This window comes from Chiloscyllium plagiosum, chromosome 3, assembly GCF_004010195.1.
Source record: "Chiloscyllium plagiosum isolate BGI_BamShark_2017 chromosome 3, ASM401019v2, whole genome shotgun sequence".
In the NCBI taxonomy this organism is placed as follows: Eukaryota; Metazoa; Chordata; class Chondrichthyes; order Orectolobiformes; family Hemiscylliidae; genus Chiloscyllium; species Chiloscyllium plagiosum.
The window spans coordinates 34,827,867-34,833,909 of record NC_057712.1 but is presented as its reverse complement, the minus strand read 5'-3'; positions in this window follow the sequence as shown (position 1 = coordinate 34,833,909).

The following is a 6,043-nucleotide window of genomic DNA, read 5'->3' as shown; positions in this document are numbered from 1 at the left end:
GCCTGGGGGATCATCAACTCGGTGAAGGACGCTCTCAGGGTGGTCCGAAGCCTGCTGATCTTCCAGCTGAAGGAGTTGGCCCCGACTGAGTGCTGCAGACTGGCACATTCCATGGTCGAGGACTACGTGTTGAGGGATGCGCTGGAGCTTGGGGCAGCTGCCGCCAAGGCGCGGTGGGGAAAGACTACTGTGTAAAGTCTGCCTGCCTAATGAAGAACAGGGGGTCCATGCAGTCATTTGGGCTCTGCTGACGCCTCAGCTAATCATATGGGCATATGATTGAAAAATGTACAGACCTGTATAAAAATGATAAATTCTGATCTCTGTATGTACATGTTTACATATGTATGGCATGACCAACTGTACAGACCATCAAATTATTTTATGAATAAAGTATATTTTTGAAATAAAAAAAAACACATGCTCCTCTAGCATCACAGCTCAATCATCAGCCAATCAATTTTCTATATGGGTTATTGAGAAATGGGTGATAACTCTGGATGCAAGGCCCTGGGCCTTGAAAGCATTTCAGTCTGAACACTTGTGGTCCTGAACTATCTATATCCCTAGCCAATGTGACAATCGCTGGCAAAGTGGAAAATTGTTTACAGGGCTACAATTCCCATCTTTAGAGCTAGCATTGTTATTGACAGGAAAGCTGGGTTTTCTACCATGTACTTGCAACTGGCCTCAAGCAGAACTGGGTGGAGAAGGAGGGTGGTGTTTGATAAGAGCAAACAAGTGACAGTGATAATAACAACAAGGTGAGTTAAGTTGACTGACATTGAGCATAGTGCTTGAGGAAAGGAGAGAGAAGTTACGTGCAGTAGTTTATTTGGAGAATTGAGTAGGGTGTTAGCCACACCAGAGAAGGAGTGGAGATAAAGCAGGTTACTATGATCCCTCTTGGTGAAGAAAGCATGCTAGCTGACAGTAGGGGAATTGAAAAGGATTGAGTTAGAGGAAGAATAGTGTGTAGTTTGAATTGAATTAAAAAGAGGAAACATTCCCAACATGACCTGTCAGTGACAAAGGAGAAGAAAGAATCCATCTCAAAGTATGGCGAGCTGCATGACGTACAATATTTATGAATTGGATCTGTTGGAATTAGAAAACCTTTTTGAATTGAAGCCAGGAAAATTGGACATGAAAATATGCCTTTTGTGGTAAGTTTTGGGATGATTTGGCTGGTCTGTTGAAAATGTAAGTGCCAGTCTGAATTTAATGAATTGGAAAGCCTATTAATGACAAAGTAATACTCTGATTAAAAAAAAGTACAAAATGCATCATTTTTATGCAAAAGTTTAAAGTTTTCAGGAGAGAATATAAAAAAGGGGAAGGTTTGCATTCATATTGCATCTTTTACAAACACTGGATGCTTCAAATATGTCATGAAAGTAGAGCATTTTTGAATTGTAGTTACCATTGTAAAGTTGGAAATGCACTATCAATACATACACACCAATCCTCTACAAACATCAATGTTGTAATAACCAGATAATCTGTTTCTATGATACTGTTTAAGGAAGAAATATCAACCAAGACACCAGGGATAACTCCACTGCTCTCAGTGGCTAGTATTCATTGACAACCACCCAAACAGGCAGATGGGGTCTTGGGTTAATCTGACAGACAATACTTTCAGGTTTGATTTTATTTTATTCAAGAACTGGGAGCAGCATTTGGATCTGCAATCTTGCGATTTACCACAACAGTATGACTAATTAACACTTAAATTGTCCCTAAACATCCTACCAGATTTCCCTAGGAATCCATTATGACCAATGCTGTGCTTTCTATATTTGAGTATTCAGCCTTTCACATGCTTCTGTTTTCCACCAATCGAATTGGAGGAATGCGGTGCATCATTCTGAATTACAGTCTGCATAATTGTGTTTCACAGGGCAACTTCTGTCTTGTCAGGTTCCTGCCATTCTGTCTTGCCATCACCTTTTTATTAAACTGTTTGGGTTTTGCTAGTTGTTAGGCACGCATGAATGAGTGTCTGATATTCAAGACGGACATTTGCCGAGGACAGTGAAGGGAAATGAATTGTTATTGTTTAAGAAACAGTCACAGGCTGCGATGGAGCATGTTTCAGGCTGGTGAGCAGGATAGGTCAGATGTGGAGCTATATTTTTGTCCATCTTGTATGGCCCAACCTATCCACATACCTTTGACATTGTCACCAGACCACCTGATAGCCAATAATGATCTTAAAAAGCAACAAAATCTTTAAAATGACAAAAATCTCAGAAAACTAGTGAAGCAAAGTGTTTTCAAAGTGCAAGTATCATTGCCATTATCTTTACGACAGTACAGCTCTGTTAATCAGGCAAAGCTCTGATGAAAATTGGTTACATATCTAAAGATCCTGTCTATGGTTGGGCAGTGAGAACCAAGTGGTGGCCAAATCTGTCAGCTGCCAAGGCTGTGCTTCAAGGATGCTTACGTAAGTGTGACATGAGGCCCTCAACATTGATGATCACTCCTGGAGTCACTAGCTGATGTCAGAGGAAAATGGCAACACCTCTTATAGACTGGAGTGCATCACTATGATGACCATTAGCTACAGCAGTTTGGCAAAAGGTACCAATGATAGCCACAACCTCACCTGGCAGCTTTATGTGCAGTGCTTGTAGCAGAACCATCCTCCCAAGAATTGACCACTTCAACCACCAGTAAACGCAGACTATGTCTAGACATCCACTTGAAATGAATGGTTTGCTGCTTCCCCATCCTCTTTTGTAGATGGAAGGATGCTAACAAGAATGCAACAAATTACACCTCCACTATTAAATCCAGATTGCTCTCCTCGTGGGTCTGCTCCTGGGCCTGGCCAACCTGGCCATAAACAGATCCAGGCAGCGGGCCGTGAAGCATCCCATCGATGAGGTGGGTGCAGCAGTAAAATCTTGGTGATGTTGGTGGGTCCGGTGGAGGCATTGGCGAGGTGGTGGCAGTGGAGGAGAATCGACCCAGGAGTGAAGGATGATGCCTGAAGAGTGGCAACTTTAACACTGGTTGGTTTGGTATAGATGGTCGAGACGTGGTGGAGGAGGGATAATGGTGCAAGCGCGGCTACATCCGAGGCCAGATGTCTCTGGAGAAGGAGCACACGATTTCCACCAACACCCTCGAGCTGTTCAGGGAGAGGTGGGCACCACAGGGAGTGGAGTGCTTTATTTCCCCTTCCAGCTCTAATTTGATTTAATCCCTGCCATCCTCCTCACTTTTTTGATCACACAGCATTGCCCTTTGATGAGAAGGGCATTGCTTGTCACTGGCCACTCAGGTATTTCCTTTCCTCCTGGTGATGGGAATTGAATAAAGATTGATATACCTGTTGTTCTTCACTGAGTCCTATACCTGCACACATGACATGGGTATGAAAAAGAAATTAAACCCAGATTGCCTACTGAACTTACAAAACAGCCTGTAAGAATGATGAATAATTTTATTGTCATGTGTATTTTACAGTGAGAAAAACAATAAAATATAGTGAAAACCTTTTCCACTGTCACCATGATCCAGCACCATTTTAAATAGTTTAAGAATTTAAAAAAGATGGATATAGCTAAAAGAGAGTCAGTCAGTCTTGAGCAAGTTCATCAACCACGCTTGCACCATTATCCCTCCTCCACCACGTCTCCACCATCTATACCAAACCAACCAGTGTTAAAGTTGCCACTCTTCAGGCATCATCCTTCACTCCTGGGTCGATTCTCCTCCACTGCCACCACCTCTCCAATGCCTCCACCGGACCCACCAACATCACTAAGATTTTACTGCTGCACCCATCTCATCGATGGGATGCTTTTCTGCCACCAATGCAAGACCTAACCAATGACGGATCCTCAGGCACTGTCTTACGCTACTGGGTCTACTGAGCTGACATCGCTTCCTCCGAAGTAGCAGCCACCAATTCCAACACCAGGTCCAATTCTATCCTCAGAAAAGTAAGGAAGGGCATAGTTGATTCTGCTCTGGGCCCACTATCCGCCGCCACAATGTCTGTGCTGGACTCACTATAGTCCTCACTAGGCTCACTCTAGTCCGCACTGGGCTCACTCGAGTCTACACTGGGCTCACTCGAGTCTGGACTGGGCTCAATTTATTCGGCACTGGACTCACTCGAGTCCAGGCTGGGATCAGTCTAGTTCACATTGGGCTCACTCTAGTTCAGGCTGGGCTCACTCTAGTCCAGGCTGGGCTCATTCTAGTCCACTTTGGATTCACTGTAGCCCACACTGAGCTCAGAGATCAGAGTCAAAAAGTGTGGTGCTGGAAAAGTATAGCCAGTAAGGTAGCATCCTGAGGAGCAGGAGAGACGACATTTCGAGCATAAGCTCTTCATCAGGAAAGCACTCCAGTCTGTACTGGGCTCACTCTCGTCCACGCTGGGCTCATTCTAGTCAGTACTGGGCTCACTCTAGTCCACACTGGGCTCACTCGAGTTTACACTGGGCCCCATGTAGTCCACACTGTACTCACTCTAGTCTGTACTGGGCTCACTTTAGTCCACACTGGGCTCACTCTAGTCCGCACTGAGCTCAATCCAGTCTGCACTGGGCTCACTCCAGTCTGCACAAGGCTCACTCTAGTCCACACTGGACTCACTATGGTCCTCACTGGACTCACTTTACTCCGCTCTGGGCTCACTCTAGTCCACACTGGACTCACTCTAGTCTGCACTAGGCTCATGCCTGAAATGTCGATTCTCCTGCTCCTTGGATGCTGCCTGACCTGCTGCGCTTTTCCAGCAACACATTTTCAGCTCTCACTCTAGTCCACACTAGGCTCACTCTAGTCCACACTGGACTCACTCTTGTCCACACTGGACTCACTTTAGTCTGTTCTGGACTCACTCTAGTCCACACTGGGCTCAATCTAGTCTGCACGAGGCTCAAGTCTGGTCTGCACTGGACTCATTTTAGTCTGCACTAGGCTCACTCTAGTCTGCACTGGGCTTGGTCTAGTCTGCACTAGGCTCAATCTAGTCGGCACTGGACTCATTTTAGTCTGCACTAGGCTCACTCTAGTCTGCACTGGGATCACTCCAGTCTGCAATTGCTCACTCTAGTCCACACTGGGCTCACTCTAGTCCACACTGGGCTCACTCTACTCTGCCCTGTGCTCACTCTAGTCTGCACTTGGCTCACTCTAGTCTGCACTGGGCTCACTCTAATCTGCACTGGGCTCAGTCAAGTCTACACTAGGCTCAGTCTGGTCTGCACTGGACTCATTTTAGTCTGCACTAGGCTCACTCTAGTCTGCACTGGGCTCACTCTAGTCTGCACTGAGCTCACTCAAGTCTGCACTGGGCTCACTCAAGTCTGCACTGGGCTCACTCATGTCTGCACTGGGCTCAGTCTAGTCTGCACTGGGCTCACTCTAGTCTACACTGGGCTCACTCTAGTCTACACTGGGCTCACAATCTGCACTAGGCTCACTCTAGTCTGCACTGGGCTCACTCTAGTCTGCACTGGGCTCACTCTAGTCTGCACTGGGATCACTCTAGTCTGCACTTGCTCACTCTAGTCCACACTGGGCTCACTCTAATGCACACTGGGCTCTATCCACACTGGGCTCACTCTAGTCCACACTGGGCTCACTCTAGTCCACACTGGGCTAACTCTAGCCCACCCTGGACTCACTCTAGTCCACACTGAGCTCACTCTAGTCTGCACTGGGCTCACTCTAGTCTGCACTGAACCTCACTCTAGTCCACACTCGGCTCACTCTAGTCCACACTTGGCTCACTCTAGTCTGCACTGTGCTCACTCTAGTCTGCACTGTGCTCACTCTAGTCCACACTGGGATCACTCCAGTCTGCACTGGGATCACTCTAGCCTGCACTGGGATCACTCTAGTCTGCACTGGGATTACTCTAGTTTGCACTGGGATCACTCTAGTCTGCACTGGGATCACTCTAGTTCACACTGGGCTCACTCTAATGCACACTGGGCTCTATCCACATTGGGATCACTCCAGTCTGCATTGCTCACTCTATCCACACTGGGCTCACTCTAGTCCACACTGG